The 13955-nt window shown below is 35.6% G+C and overlaps 1 protein-coding gene and 2 long non-coding RNA genes across 10 annotated transcripts in view; 1 reads left to right on the forward strand and 2 right to left on the reverse strand.

The window, feature by feature from the left end:
• The window catches only part of LOC146466107 (uncharacterized), a 108054-nt gene that overhangs the window by 32500 nt on the left and 61599 nt on the right, over positions 1-13955 (forward strand). The window contains exon 3 of one of the 5 annotated variants that reach the window (XR_014868101.1): positions 2949-3005. The exons of the other annotated variants lie outside the window; for them this stretch is intronic. The gene's annotated coding sequence lies outside the window, so the exon portion shown is untranslated. The remainder of the gene's footprint in view (positions 1-2948; positions 3006-13955) is intronic. 5 annotated transcript variants of the gene reach the window in all.
• LOC146466109 (uncharacterized) lies at positions 4298-7674 on the reverse strand. Of its 3 annotated transcripts, none has more exons than XR_014868111.1 (5): positions 7279-7674; positions 6128-6597; positions 5917-6019; positions 5537-5597; positions 4298-5427 (listed from the first exon to the last, which is right to left on the reverse strand). It is a non-coding gene; the product is annotated as an uncharacterized LOC146466109 (long non-coding RNA). The 3 variants fall into 3 exon arrangements; XR_014868110.1 differs by having other exon boundaries at positions 4298-5023; positions 5327-5427; positions 5917-6597; XR_014868109.1 differs by having other exon boundaries at positions 5917-6597.
• On the reverse strand, positions 7922-11503 carry LOC146466110 (uncharacterized). Of its 2 annotated transcripts, XR_014868113.1 has the most exons (6): positions 9969-11503; positions 9600-9660; positions 9388-9488; positions 9015-9075; positions 8802-8902; positions 7922-8492 (listed from the first exon to the last, which is right to left on the reverse strand). It is a non-coding gene; the product is annotated as an uncharacterized LOC146466110 (long non-coding RNA). The 2 variants fall into 2 exon arrangements; XR_014868112.1 differs by having other exon boundaries at positions 7922-8902.

A 13955-nucleotide genomic window follows, 5' to 3' on the forward strand; every position in this document is an offset into this window, starting at 1 on the left:
AAACACAGGCAAATTAATACCCCAGTGTAATTCACTTCAATGATAAAGACAGGCAAATTAATGTCCCAGTGTATAGGTTAAAATAAACACGCAAACTAATGCCCCAGTGTATCGCATAAATTATAAACACAGGGAAGTTAACAGAATTGATGCCCTGAGTGTGTCGCTTAACTTAAACACAGGCAAATTAAAGCCCTAGTGTATCGCTTTATTTAAACACAGGCAAATTTATTCCCTAGTGTATGACGTAATTTAAACATATGGGCCAATTGCCCTAAAGTGTATTGCTTAAATTAAACACAGACAAATCAATACCCCAGATTTTAGTTGCCTTTCCTTCTTTAAAAGGGCCCAAGGGAAGTTGAAGACGCGATTCTGTCAATTGAGCAAGGCGTTGCAGAGGTGTCCGCGACTTGTGATCCCATAGCGTGTTTATTTGGTGTAGTTTCTAGGCTTAGCCACCACGATCGAACTTTCAATATCCCGTTACTTTTCCCCCATGGAATGTCCATTTTTCACGATTTCGGCGTTCAATCAAGAGCTTGTATTGTGCTGGGAAGGCTGCATTACCGAGTTCTCTGATATCAACATCGTTTATTGTCTCCACAACTCGCTTGCAAGCATCTGAAGACAAAAATCCATCACAGGTAGACGACGAGTGCCTCCGTCGGAACGTGCTCTCCATTTTCCCGCCACAACTCACCGACCTCAGTGAACGCGACAGATATTGCTTGGAAAAAGCTCAAAGGACTGTATCATCATTTTCCCCTGCTCCTTTTCTCCTCTGCAATGTGCGCCATTGTTTGGGCACATGCGCGATTGAATTTGATTTGTTTTTCCCGCAAAAATCATCTAGCCACTGAATCGATGAAACATTAACTATTTTGTTCCGCTTATCATTAGTTAAGTTAATTTCAAATACAATCTGATTGATCCTAAACACATTAACACTTTTCTGAACACAAAACACCTTTCGCGCCTTTGTTGATGGATTTCTTGACTGCGGAATTGATTTTCGTGTGTCATTAAGAGACGTCGACAGTCGCGAATTCCTGAGTGGAGTTTAGCTCATCATGCAAGGCTAGGGTTTGACCTTCACAACCACGACTCTAGTGCAAAGGACACTATATGAGTAACAAAATCAATTACTAACAATCAGGGCTACTCAGGTCTCAGAATAGTGACTTGTATGACTGGAATCTCTTGCCTGCCGAAATAAGAAACTAATTGTCATATTACGCTTTCACGAAAATGTTATGTGAGAGATTTAGAAGGGAGAGTAGAGTTGTTTAGTAAGTTACAGTAAGTCCTTAATGTGAGTCCTTATATATTTTATTTTTTTAGCTTGCTTCTTAATTTTCTCTTTTAATTACTGTATCTTGTATATTTTGCATTTTATCACATATTTTTAGTTTTTGTTTTTCTGTTATGGTACCCTACATAATTATTATATTGAAGACCACCTTGTGTGACATCCGGCATCTGTATAAAAAGATGTCTTATGATGACAACGATCATTATTATTATTATTATTATTATTATTATTATTGTTATTATTATTATTATTATTATTATTATTATTATTATTATTATTATTATTATTATTATTATTATTATTATTATTATTATTATCACAGTGTTATTAAAGCCAGTGGTACTGCGTTGGCTGCTTTTGTCAGTAACCCCCGACGGACCCTGTTTGGGGTTGAGTGATTATTGTAATTATAGCATTTCTTAGAATTGTTGTTTAGGAGTTATAAATGTAGCTTTGCTTTGGTCCTGTCACAGCTAATCTTCTTTTCACATAGTTAAGAACACAAAGGAAATAACAGATTAGATTGAAAAGTGTTCAAAACGAAAAAATGAAAAACCTTAAAAATATGTCATTTTTCATGTATATTGGGTATAGGTATATACCCCTAAACTATAGCTTAATTTGGAGATCTCAGTACATAGTTTCTTGTCAACTGTTTACTTGGTATTAAAAGTGTAGTAGGATAAAGTTTCAAAAAGGGAAGGGTTGTTAATCATGTCTAGTATAGAAGGGGGTAAAATTTTACGCTTTCAATGTACAGATCTTGCCTTGATCTGTTTCGTGTCCAAATTTGATACAAATTGACCCAATATTGAGCAAGTAATGACTTCTTGTTCTATATGGCACTCTTAAGAGTGTGAGGGCTAAACTCTGGTGGCCTCTAACCAAAACTATAGTTTATGAAACCCTTTTTAGGGGTGGGTGGGTGGATGTACAGGGAGTGTTAATGTTCCAGTTTTGTTCCCTTCACACTCAGTGGTAAACGTTTATGCTTTCAATGTACAGATCTTGCCTTGATCTATTTGGTGTCTAAATTTGATACAAATTGCCCCAATGTTTAGCAACCAATGACTTCTTGTTCCACGTCATGGCACTCTTGGGAGAGTGAAAGCCTGGTGGCCCCCCGACCAAAAATATAGTCTATAAAACCCCTTCTTAGGGGTGGGTGGGGGGATGTACAGGAAGTGTTAATGTTCCAGTTTTGTTCCCTTTACACTCAGTTGCTGGGACCCCTCCCCCATTTTGTGGTGTCTGTCACCTGATTGTACTGTTAAATCCCTTAAAGTTTCCAAAATACATAATATAATATTTGTGCTGGTTGTTTTGTTAATTTCTTGTGCTTTGGCTCATCATCTTACATTAGATACCAATTGTTTCCTGCCCCACTTTTTCTCACCTTCTTTTTCACCGCCGGCAAATGTGGCTGCATATTTGTTTTTGTCACAAGCATTGCCTGTGAAATAAGACATAATCAGCATCTTCCCATTCCAAAGTTCTCAATCATACTTGGACATTTAACCAACCACTAATGTCACTGCAGTTATAATATTTTTAAGTCAAATATTATAGCATGGATTGTTTTCTTACATGTTGTACTCACAAAAAATAAACATTAATGAATTTTTTTTAACAGAAAGCGACAGAGCTACATCCAACAAAACCCCAGCTGTCACCATTTTCTTGGTTCCTGGTAAGTACTGGGTTTTAGTTAGTTTATAATGACCTGCATTTCCCTTGAGGCCAATGAAAGACAAAGTTTGACAATAGAAACCCAATTTTATTGCTTGGACTCTTGTTTCATGTAAGCAGCTAGTACTCAATAACTTACTAGTAGCTCCCATAATTTCCCTCTGTCCCCACTGATCCAGGGGAGAGTCTCAAAGGAAGCTTTGGGGAGTGCAGAATCCACTCAGTGAAGGTGCAAAGTAATGTAACATAGAGAGAGGGTAGGGGCATTGGCTAGCTTCACTTCGTTATCAGTCTGACACCTGCACTCCACCTGCTCAATGTAATTAACGACGCTTCAAGAAACTATTGCTCGCATTAGGATTTCATCAATGCACACAACAGTGAGAATTACCTTGTATAACTTTGTAAACATGCAGTCTCACCAGAATGTAGTGCTTAACTTGCAATTCAACACTTTAGGATTTCATCCACGGACAAAGACGTTGGAACCACCAGGTACAGCATAATAAATAGCACCACAGGAAAGTACTGCTCAGAAGCTTTCATTTGAATGGTCACACGTTAGGGTTTCATCCACAGACTGTAAAATAAGAACCATGCTATACACGCTATACACGACACAATGAACCACCTTGAATTGGTAGCTACCAATTCAAATTGCTTTCAATGGTTAAACATCCACAGACTCGGATGTGCCAGACACCCACTTTCCACAATGTAATTGATAGCACTTGAGGAATTACCTTGTATAGCTTAGTAAACAGTCTCACTGGAAAGTAGTCCTTTAATTAACTTGCATTTCAACAATTTAGGATTTCATCCATGTTTTATAGCTAATTCATTGAATGGTCACACTTGAAATCCTAGTAGAAAAACAGCTGTGCAACACAGAGGAAAGTTATACTTGTTAGCAACTTTCATTTCAATGGTTACACTTCAAGATTTCTTCCATGGATTCAAAAGTTAGTACCACTTTTGCAGAATATTAAACAGTAGCACAGGAGAGCACTGCTAAGTACCGCTTGAATTAATGTTTCTCAAACTTAAAGGTAATGAATTAATAACTCCACAGGAAAGTACAGTTTGGTAGCTTTCAATGGTCTTACTTTACGATCTCATCGACAGACTGTAAAACAAGAACCATCGTACACAACACAATGCACATCACAGCAAACTTCGACTTGGTACCTTTCCGTAGCCGCTGCTAATTTCACTCAGCACTCTACTTTATTAAATGACTTCACTATTACGAAACATCCCGAGGGTAACAATTCCGTACCAGAACGGCTCTTGTAAAGACAAAGATTAAATAAAAGTTGTTAAAAAATACCACAAGTGACAACATGGAATAACTGAGAAACAATCGACAATGAAAGACTGACGTACCTTCCCGGTGATTTTACAGTAAATTAACATGGAATGATCAACGAATAAACGGGGTCCTGTTGGCCAAGAATTAAAAACTACAAATAAAAATAACTAAAATATGTAAAAGCAAAACATGCACTAAGTTATAGAAATACAGTACAAAATTTACAGGGAATAATTGTCCAAGGCTTTCCTATACTCTTGAATTAATGTTTCTCAAACTTAAAGGCAATGAATTAACAACTCCACAGGAAAGTACTGCTCAGTAGGTTTCAACTGAATGGTCTGACTTAAGGATTTCATCGACAGACTGTAAAATAAGAACCATCCTAGCTACACAACACAATGCACAAACACCACAACAAAATTCAACTTGGTACCTTTCTGTAGCCGCTGCTAATTTTACTCAGCACTCTACTTTATTAGATGACTTCACCATTACGAAACATCCCGAGGGTAACAATTCCGTACCAGAACAGTTCTTGTAAAGACAAAGATTAAATAAAAGATGTTAAAAAATACCACAAGTGACGACATGGAATAAGTAACTGAGAAACAATCGACAATGAAAGGCTGACGTAAGAACGTACCTTCTCGGCGATTTTACAGTAAAAACATGGAACGATAAACGGATAAATGGGGTCCTGTTGGCTAAGATTTAAAAACTACAGTCAAATGAGAATAACTAAAATATGTAAAAGCAAAACATGCACTAAGTTATAGAAATACAGTAAAAATCTACAGGAAATAATTGTCCAAGGCTTTCCTATACTCTTGAATTAATGTTTCTCAAACTTAAAAGCAATGAATAGTAACTAGTAACTCCACAGGAAAGTACTGCTCGGTAGCTTTCAACTGAATGGTTTGACTTTAGGATCTCATCCACAGACTGTAAAATAAGGACCATCTTACACAACGCAATACACAACACCACAGCAAAATTCGACTTGGTACCTTTCTGTAGCCGCTGCAAATTTTACTCAGCACTCTACTTTATTAGATGACTTCACCATTACGAAACATCCCGAGGGTAACAATTCCGTACCAGAACGGTTCTTGTAAAGACAAAGATTAAATAAAAGATGTTAAAAAATACCACAAGTGACGACATGGAATAAGTAACTGAGAAACAATCGACAATGAAAGGCTGACGTAAGAACGTACCTTCTCGGCGATTTTACAGTAAAAACATGGAACGATAAACGGATAAATGGGGTCCTGTTGGCTAAGATTTAAAAACTACAGTCAAATGAGAATAACTAAAATATGTAAAAGTAAAACATGCACTAAGTTATAGAAATACAGTAAAAATCTACAGGAAATAATTGTCCAAGGTTTTCCTATACTCTTGAATTAATGTACGTTTCTCAAACGTAAAGGCAATGAATAACATGTGTAACAACTCCAACTCCACAAGAAAGTACTGCTCGGTAGCTTTCAACTGAATGGTCTAACTTTAGGATCTTATCGACAGACTGTTAAATAAGAACCATCCTAGCTACACAACAGAATGCACAACACCACAGCAAAATGCGACTTGGTACCTTTCTGTAGCCACTGCTAATTTCAGTCAGCACTCTACTTTATTAGATGACTTCACCATTACGAAACACATCCCGAGGGTAACAAATCCGTACCAAAACGGTTCTTGTAAAGACAAAGATTAAATAAAAGATGTTAAAAAATACCACAAGTGACGACATGGAATAAGTAACTGAGAAACAATTGAAAATGAAAGACTGATTAAGATCGTACCTTCTGGGTGATTTTACAGTAAATTAACGTGGAATGATAAACGGATAAACAGGGTCCTGTTGGCTAAGAATTAAAAATTACAAATAAGAATAACTAAAATATGTAAAAGCAAAACATGCACTAAGTTATAGAAATACAGTAAAAAATTTACAGCGAATAATTATCCAAGGCTTTCCTAAGTAATACTCTTGAATAAATGTTTCTCAAACTTAAAGGCAATGAATTAACAACTCCACAGGAAAGTATTGCTCAGTAGCTTTCAACTGAATGGTCTAACTTTAGGATCTTATCGACAGACTGTAAAATAAGCACCATCCTAGCTACACAACACAATGCACAAATACCACAACAAAATTCAACTTGGTACCTTTCTGTAGCCGCTGCTAATTTCAGTCAGCACTATACTTTAATAGATGACTTCACCATTTTGAAACACATCCCAAGGGTAACAATTCCGTGCCAGAACAGTTCTTGTAAAGACAAAGATTAAATAAAAGATGTTAAAAAATACTACATGTGATGACATGGAATAAGTAACTGAGAAACAATTGAAAATGAAAGACTGATTAAGAATGTGCCTTCCTCCGTAATTTTACAGTAAATTAACGTGGAATGATAAACGGATAAACAGGGTCCTGTTGGCTAAGAATTAAAAACTACAAATAAGAATAACTAAAGTGTGTAAAAGCAAAACATGCTCTAAGTTATAGAAATACAGGACAAAATTTACAGGGAATAATAAATTGTCCAAGGCTTTCCTAAATAGTACTCTTGAATAAATGTTTCTCAAACTTAAAGGCAATGAATAGTAACTAGTAACTCCACAGGAAAGTACTGCTCGGTAGCTTTCAACTGAATGGTCTAACTTTAGGATCTCATCCACAGACTGTAAAATAAGGACCATCTTATATAACACAATGCACAATACCACAGCAAAATTCGACTTGGTACCTTTCTGTAGCCGCTGCAAATTTCAGTCAGCACTCTACTATATTAGATGACTTCACCATTACAAAACACTTCCCGAGGGTAACAATTCCGTACCAGAACGGTTCTTGCAAAGACAAAGATTAAATAAAAAAAGTTAAAAAACACCACAAATGACGACATGGAATAACTGAGAAACAATCGACAATGAAAGACTGACGTACCTTCTCGGTGATTTTACAGTAAATTAACGTGGAATGATAAACGGATAAACGGGGTCCTGTTGGCCAAGAATTAAAAACTACAAATAAAAATAACTAAAATATGTAAAAGCAAAACATGCACTTAGTTATAGAAATATAGTACAAGTTTACAGGGAATAATTGTCCAAGGCTTCCCTATACTCTTGAGTTAATGTTTCTCAAACTTAAAGGCAATGAATAGTAACTAGTACCTCCACAGGAAAGTACTGCTCGGTAGCTTTCAACTGAATGGTCTGACTTTAGGATCTCATCCACAGACCTAAAATAAGGACCATCTTACACAACGCAATGCACAACACCACAGCAAAATTCGAGTTGGTACCTTTCCATAGCCGCGGCTAATTTCACTCAGCACTCTACTTTATTAGATGACTTCACCATTATGAAACACATCCCGACAGTAACAATTCCGTACCAGAACGGTCCTTGTAAAGACAAAGATTAAATAATAGATGTTAAAAAATACCGCAAGTGACAACATGGAATAAGTAACTGAGAAACAATTAAAAATGAAAGACTGATTAAGAACGTACCTTCTCTGTAATTTTACAGGAAATTAATGTGGAATGATAAACGGATAAACAGGGTCCTGTTGGCTAAGAATTAAAAACTACAAATAAGAATAACTAAAATATGTAAAAGCATAACATGCTCTAAGTTATAGAAATACAGTACAAAATTTACAAGGAATAATTGTCCAAGGCTTTCCTAAATAATACTCTTGAATAAATGTTTCTCAAACTTAAAGGCAATGAATAGTAACTAGTAACCCCACAGGAAAGTACTGCTCGGTAGGTTTCAACTGAATGGTCTGACTTTAGGATTTCATGGACAGACTGTAAAATAAGAACCATCCTACACAACAGAATGCACAACACCACAGCAAAATTCGAGTTGGTACCTTTCCGTAGCCGGGGCTAATTTCACTCAGCACTCTACTTTATTAGATGACTTCACCATTATGAAACACATCCTGACAGTAACAATTCCGTACCAGAACGGTCCTTGTAAAGACAAAGATTAAATAATAGATGTTAAAAAATACCACAAGTGACAACATGGAATAAGTAACTGAGAAACAATTGAAAATGAAAGACTGATTAAGAACGTACGTTCTCTGTGATTTTACTGGAAATTAACGTGGAATGATAAACAGATAAACAGGGTCCTGTTGGCTAAGAATTAAAAACTACAAATAAGAATACCTAAAATATGTAAAAGCAAAACATCCTCTAAGTTATAGAAATACAGTACAAAATTTACAGGGAATAATAAATTGTTCAAGGCTTTCCTAAATAATACTCTTGAATAAATGTTTCTCAAACTTAAAGGCAATGAATAGTAACTAGTAACTCCACAGGAAAGTACTGCTCGGTAGCTTTCCACTGAATGGTCTAACTTTAGGATCTCATCCACAGACTGTAAAATAAGGACCATCTTACACGACGCAATGCACAACACCACAGCAAAATTTGACTTGGTACCTTTCTGTAGCCACTGCAAATTTTACTCAGCACTCTACTTTATTAGATGACTTCACCATTACGAAACATCCCGAGGGTAACAATTCCGTACCAGAACGGTTCTTGTAAAGACAAAGATTAAATAAAAGATCATGTTAAAAAATACCACAAGTGACGACATGGAATAAGTAACTGAGAAACAATCGACAATGAAAGACTGACGTAACAACGTACCTTCTCGGCGATTTTACAGTAAAAACATGGAATGATAAACGGATAAATGGGGTCCTGTTGGCTAAGAATTAAAAACTACAGTCAAATGAGAATAACTAAAATATGTAAATTAAAGCAAAACATGCACTAAGTTATAGAAATACAGTAAAAATTTACAGGAAACAATTGTCCAAGGCTTTCCTATACTCTTGAATTAATGTACGTTTCTCAAACTTAAAGGCAATGAATTACAGTGTAACAACTCCACAGGAAAGTACTGCTCGGTAGCTTTCAACTGAATGGTCTGACTTTAGGATCTCATTCACAGACTGTAAAATAAGGACCATCTTACACAACGCAATGCACAACACCACAGCAAAATTCGACTTGGTACCTTTCTGTAGCCGCTGCAAATTTCACTCAGCACTCTACTTTATTAGATGACTTCACCATTACGAAACATCCCGAGGGTAACAATTCCGTTCCAGAACGGTTCTTGTAAAGACTTTAAGATTAAATAAAAGATGTTAAAAAATACCACAAGTGACGACATGGAATAAGTAACTGAGAAACAATCGACAATGAAAGACTGACGTAAGAACGTACCTTCTTGGCGATTTTACGGTAAAAACATGGAATGATAAACGGATAAATGGGGTCCTGTTGGCTAAGAATTAAAAACTACAGTCAAATGAGAATAACTAAAATATGTAAAAGCAAAACATGCACTAAGTTATAGAAATACATTAAAAATTTACAGGAAATAATTGTCCAAGGCTTTCCTATACTCTTGAATTAATGTACGTTTCTTAAACTTAAAGGCAATGAATTACAGTGTAACAACTCCACAGGAAAGTACTACTCGGTAGCTTTCAACTGAATGGTCTGACTTTAGGATCTCATCCACAGACTGTAAAATAAGGATCATCTTACACAACGCAATGCACAACACCACAGCAAAATTCGACCTGGTACCTTTCTGTAGCCGCTGCAAATTTCACTCAGCACTCTACTTTATTAGATGACTTCACCATTACGAAACACATCCCCAGGGTAACAATTCCGTACCAGACCGGTTCTTGTAAAGACTAAGATTAAATAAAAGATGTTAAAAAATACTACATGTGACAACATGGAATAAGTAACTGAGAAACAATTGAAAATGAATGACTGACATAAGAACGTACCTTCTTGGTGACTTTACAGTATATTAACGTGGACGGATAAACAGCTAAACACAACTATAAACTCTGAAAACAATGTGCACACTAAAAGCTTAATATGCAAAGAAACTGGGTTAAAAAAAAGGTAAAAGGAGAGACAGAAAGGTTATTTACATAGGTGATGATCCCTAAGCTGTGGGGGTGAAAGTTATGAAAGGCGTAGCGTAAATAAATGGAACGACAGTAAGTGTAAATTAGGAGCGCCAGAAAGAACTATGTAACTCGCTGTAACATTTTGCTTTCGATGATTGCATTCAATGATCTGATCCAAACACTCAGACATTACACCCACTTTCCTTGGCGTAATTAACAACACTACAAGAAACTACTGCTTGTATTAGCATTTCATCAATGCACACAAAAATGAGAATTACCTTGTATAACTTTGTAAACAGTCTCACCAGAATGTAGTGCTTAACTTGCATTTCAACACTTTAGGATTTCATCCACAAACAAAACAGTTGGAACCACCAGGTACAGCATAATAAACAGCACCACAGGAAAGAAAACCAATTTAGAGTCTTAAGAAAGTGCCAGGGCAAATTTGATTGTTTGGTTTTTGAAATGCTCATCATCAAGAATCTCAAGCCCGATTTAAACATCCAGACGGACTCCATACGTGCGAAACTTTTTGTTTAATATTTTTAATTTTTTCTTACGTTACAGCTTTTAATCAGCTATCGTTGTTTTTTAGTATTTTTAGACTTAATGCCCCAGTGTATCGCTAAATTTAAACACAGGCAAATTAATGCCCCAGCGTATTGGTTAAATTTAACTCAGGCAAATTAATGCCTCAGTGTATCGCTAAATTTAAACACAGGCAAATTAATGCCCCAGTCTATTGGTTAAATTTAACTCAGGCAAATTAATGCCCCAGTATATTGCTTAATTTAAACACAGGCAAATTAATGCCCCAGCGTATTGGTTAAATTTAACTCAGGCAAATTAATGCCTCAGTGTATCGCTAAATTTAAACACAGGCAAATTAATGCCCCAGTGTATTGGTTAAATTTAACTCAGGCAAATTAATGCCCTAGCATATCGCTTAATTTAAACACAGGCAAACAAATGCCCCAGCGTATCGCTTAAATTTAAACACAGGCAAATTAATGCTTCAGTGTATACTGCATGGTTAAATTAAACACCCAGTGTATTTGTTAAATTGAACACAGGAAAATTATTGCCCCAGTGTATCGCCTAATTTAAACACAGGCAAATTAATTCCTTAATACATTGCTTAAATTATAAACACAGGCAAACTAATACCCCAGTGTATTGCTTAATTTAAACACATTGTCAAGCAAATAATGTCCAAATGTATTGGTTAATTAAAACACAGGCAAATTAATGCCCCAGTGTATCACTTAAAGTATAGACACAGGCAAGTTAATACCCCAGTGTATTTGCTTAAATTATTAATTCAGGCAAATTAATGTCCCAGTGTATCAGTTAACTTTATCACTTAATTCAAACACAGGCAAACTAAAATGCCCCAGTGTACTGCTTTAAATTTAAACACCTCCAGGCAAATTAATGCCCCAGTGTATCGGTTAAATTAAACACAGGCAAATTTATGCCCCAGTGTATTGCTTAATTTAAACACAGGCAAATTAATGCCCCAGTGTATGGCTTAATTTAAACATAGGCAAATTAATGCCCCAGTGTATGGCTTAAATTATAAACACAGGCAAGTTAACAGAATCGATGCCCTGAGTGTGTCGCTTAATTTAAACAGAAGGAAATTAATGTTCAAGTCTATCGGTTAAATTTAACAGAGGCAAATTAATGCCCTAGTGTATCACTTAATTTACACACAGGTAAATTAATGCCCCAGTGTATCGGTTAAATTTAACACAGGCAAATTAATACCCCAGTGTATTGCTTAATTTGAACACAGGCAAATCAATGCCCCAGTGTATTTGTTAAATTGAACACAGGCAAATTAATGCCTCAGTGTATCGCTTAACTTAAACACAAGCAAATTAATGTCTCAGTGTATCGGTTAAACTTAAACACAGGCAAATTAATGCCCCAGTGTATTAAAATTGTAAACACAGTCAAATTAATGCCCCAGTGTATTGCTTAATTTAAACACAGGCAATTAATGTCCAAATGTATTGGTTAATTAAAACACAGGCAAACTAATGCCCCAGTGTATCGGTTAAATTAAACACAGTCAAATTAATGCCCCAATGTATCGCTTAAATTATAAACACAGGCAAATTAATACCCCAGTGTATTAAAATTGTAAACACAGTCAAATTAATGCCCCAGTGTATTGCTTAATTTAAACACACAGGCAATTAATGTCCAAATGTATTGGTTAATTAAAACACAGGCAAATTAATGCCCCAGTGTATCGGTTAAATTAAACACAGTCAAATTAATGCCCCAATGTGTCGCTTAAATTATAAACACAGGCAAATTAATACCCCAGTGTATTGCTTAATTTAAACACAGGCAAATTAATGCCCCAGTGTATCGCTTAATTTAAACATAGGCAAATTTATGTCCAAGTGTATCGGTTAAATTAAACTCAGGCAAATTAATGCCCCAATGTATCGCTTAAATTATAAACACAGAAAAAATAATACCCCAGTGTATTGCTTAATTTAAACACAGGCAATTAATGTCCAAATGTATTGGTTAATTAAAACACAGGCAAATTAATGCCCCAGTGTATTGCTTTATTGAAACACAGGCAAACTAATGCCCCAGTGTATCGGTTAAATTAAACACAGTCAAATTAATGGCCCAATGTATCGCTTAAATAATAAACACAGGCAAATGAATATCCCAGTGTATTGCTAAATTTAAACACAGGCAATTAATGTCCAAATGTATTGGTTGATTAAAACATTGGCAAGGTAATGCCCCAGTGTATTGCCTAATTAAAACCCAGGCAAATTAATGCACCAGCGTATCGTTTAAATTAAAGACAGTCATATTAATGCCCCAATGTATCGCTTTAATTATAAACACAGGCAATTAATACCCCAGTGTATTGCTTAATTTAAACACAGGCAATTAATATCCAAATGTATTGCTTAATTAAAACACAGGCAATTAATGTCCAAATGTATTGGTTAATTAAAACACAGGCAAGTTAATGTCCCAGTGTATAGCTTAATTTAAATACAAGCATTTTAGTAATGACCCAGTGTATCGCTTAATTTAAACACAGGCAAATTTAATTGCCCCAATGTAACGGTTAAATTAAACATAAGCAAATTAATGCCCCAGTGTATTGCCTTAAATTTAAACACAGGCAAATTAATGCGCCAGTGTAATTCACTTAAATTATAAAGACAGGCAAACTAATGCCCCAGTGTATCAGTTAAATTAAACACAGTCAAACTAATGCCCCAATGTATCGCTTAAAAGTAACACAGTCAAACTAATGCCCCAATGTATCGCTTAATTTAAACATAAGCAAATTTATGTCCAAGTGTATCGGTTAAATTAAACTCAGGCAAATTAATGCCCCAATGTATCACTTAAATTATAAACACACGCAAATTAATACGCTAGTGTATTGCTTAATTTAAACACAGGCAATTAGTGTCCAAATGTATTGGTTAATTAAAACACGGGCAAGTTAATGCCCCAGTGTATTGCTTAGTTAAAACACAGGCAAATTAATGCACCAGCGTATCGGTTAAATTAAACTACAAGCAAATTAATGTCCCAGTGTATCGGTTAAATTAAACACAGGCAAATTAATGCCCTAGTGTATCGC

Source organism: Pavona decussata, unplaced genomic scaffold (assembly GCF_977016875.1).
Source record: "Pavona decussata unplaced genomic scaffold, jaPavDecu1.1 SCAFFOLD_153, whole genome shotgun sequence".
Lineage (NCBI taxonomy): Eukaryota > Metazoa > Cnidaria > Anthozoa > Scleractinia > Agariciidae > Pavona > Pavona decussata.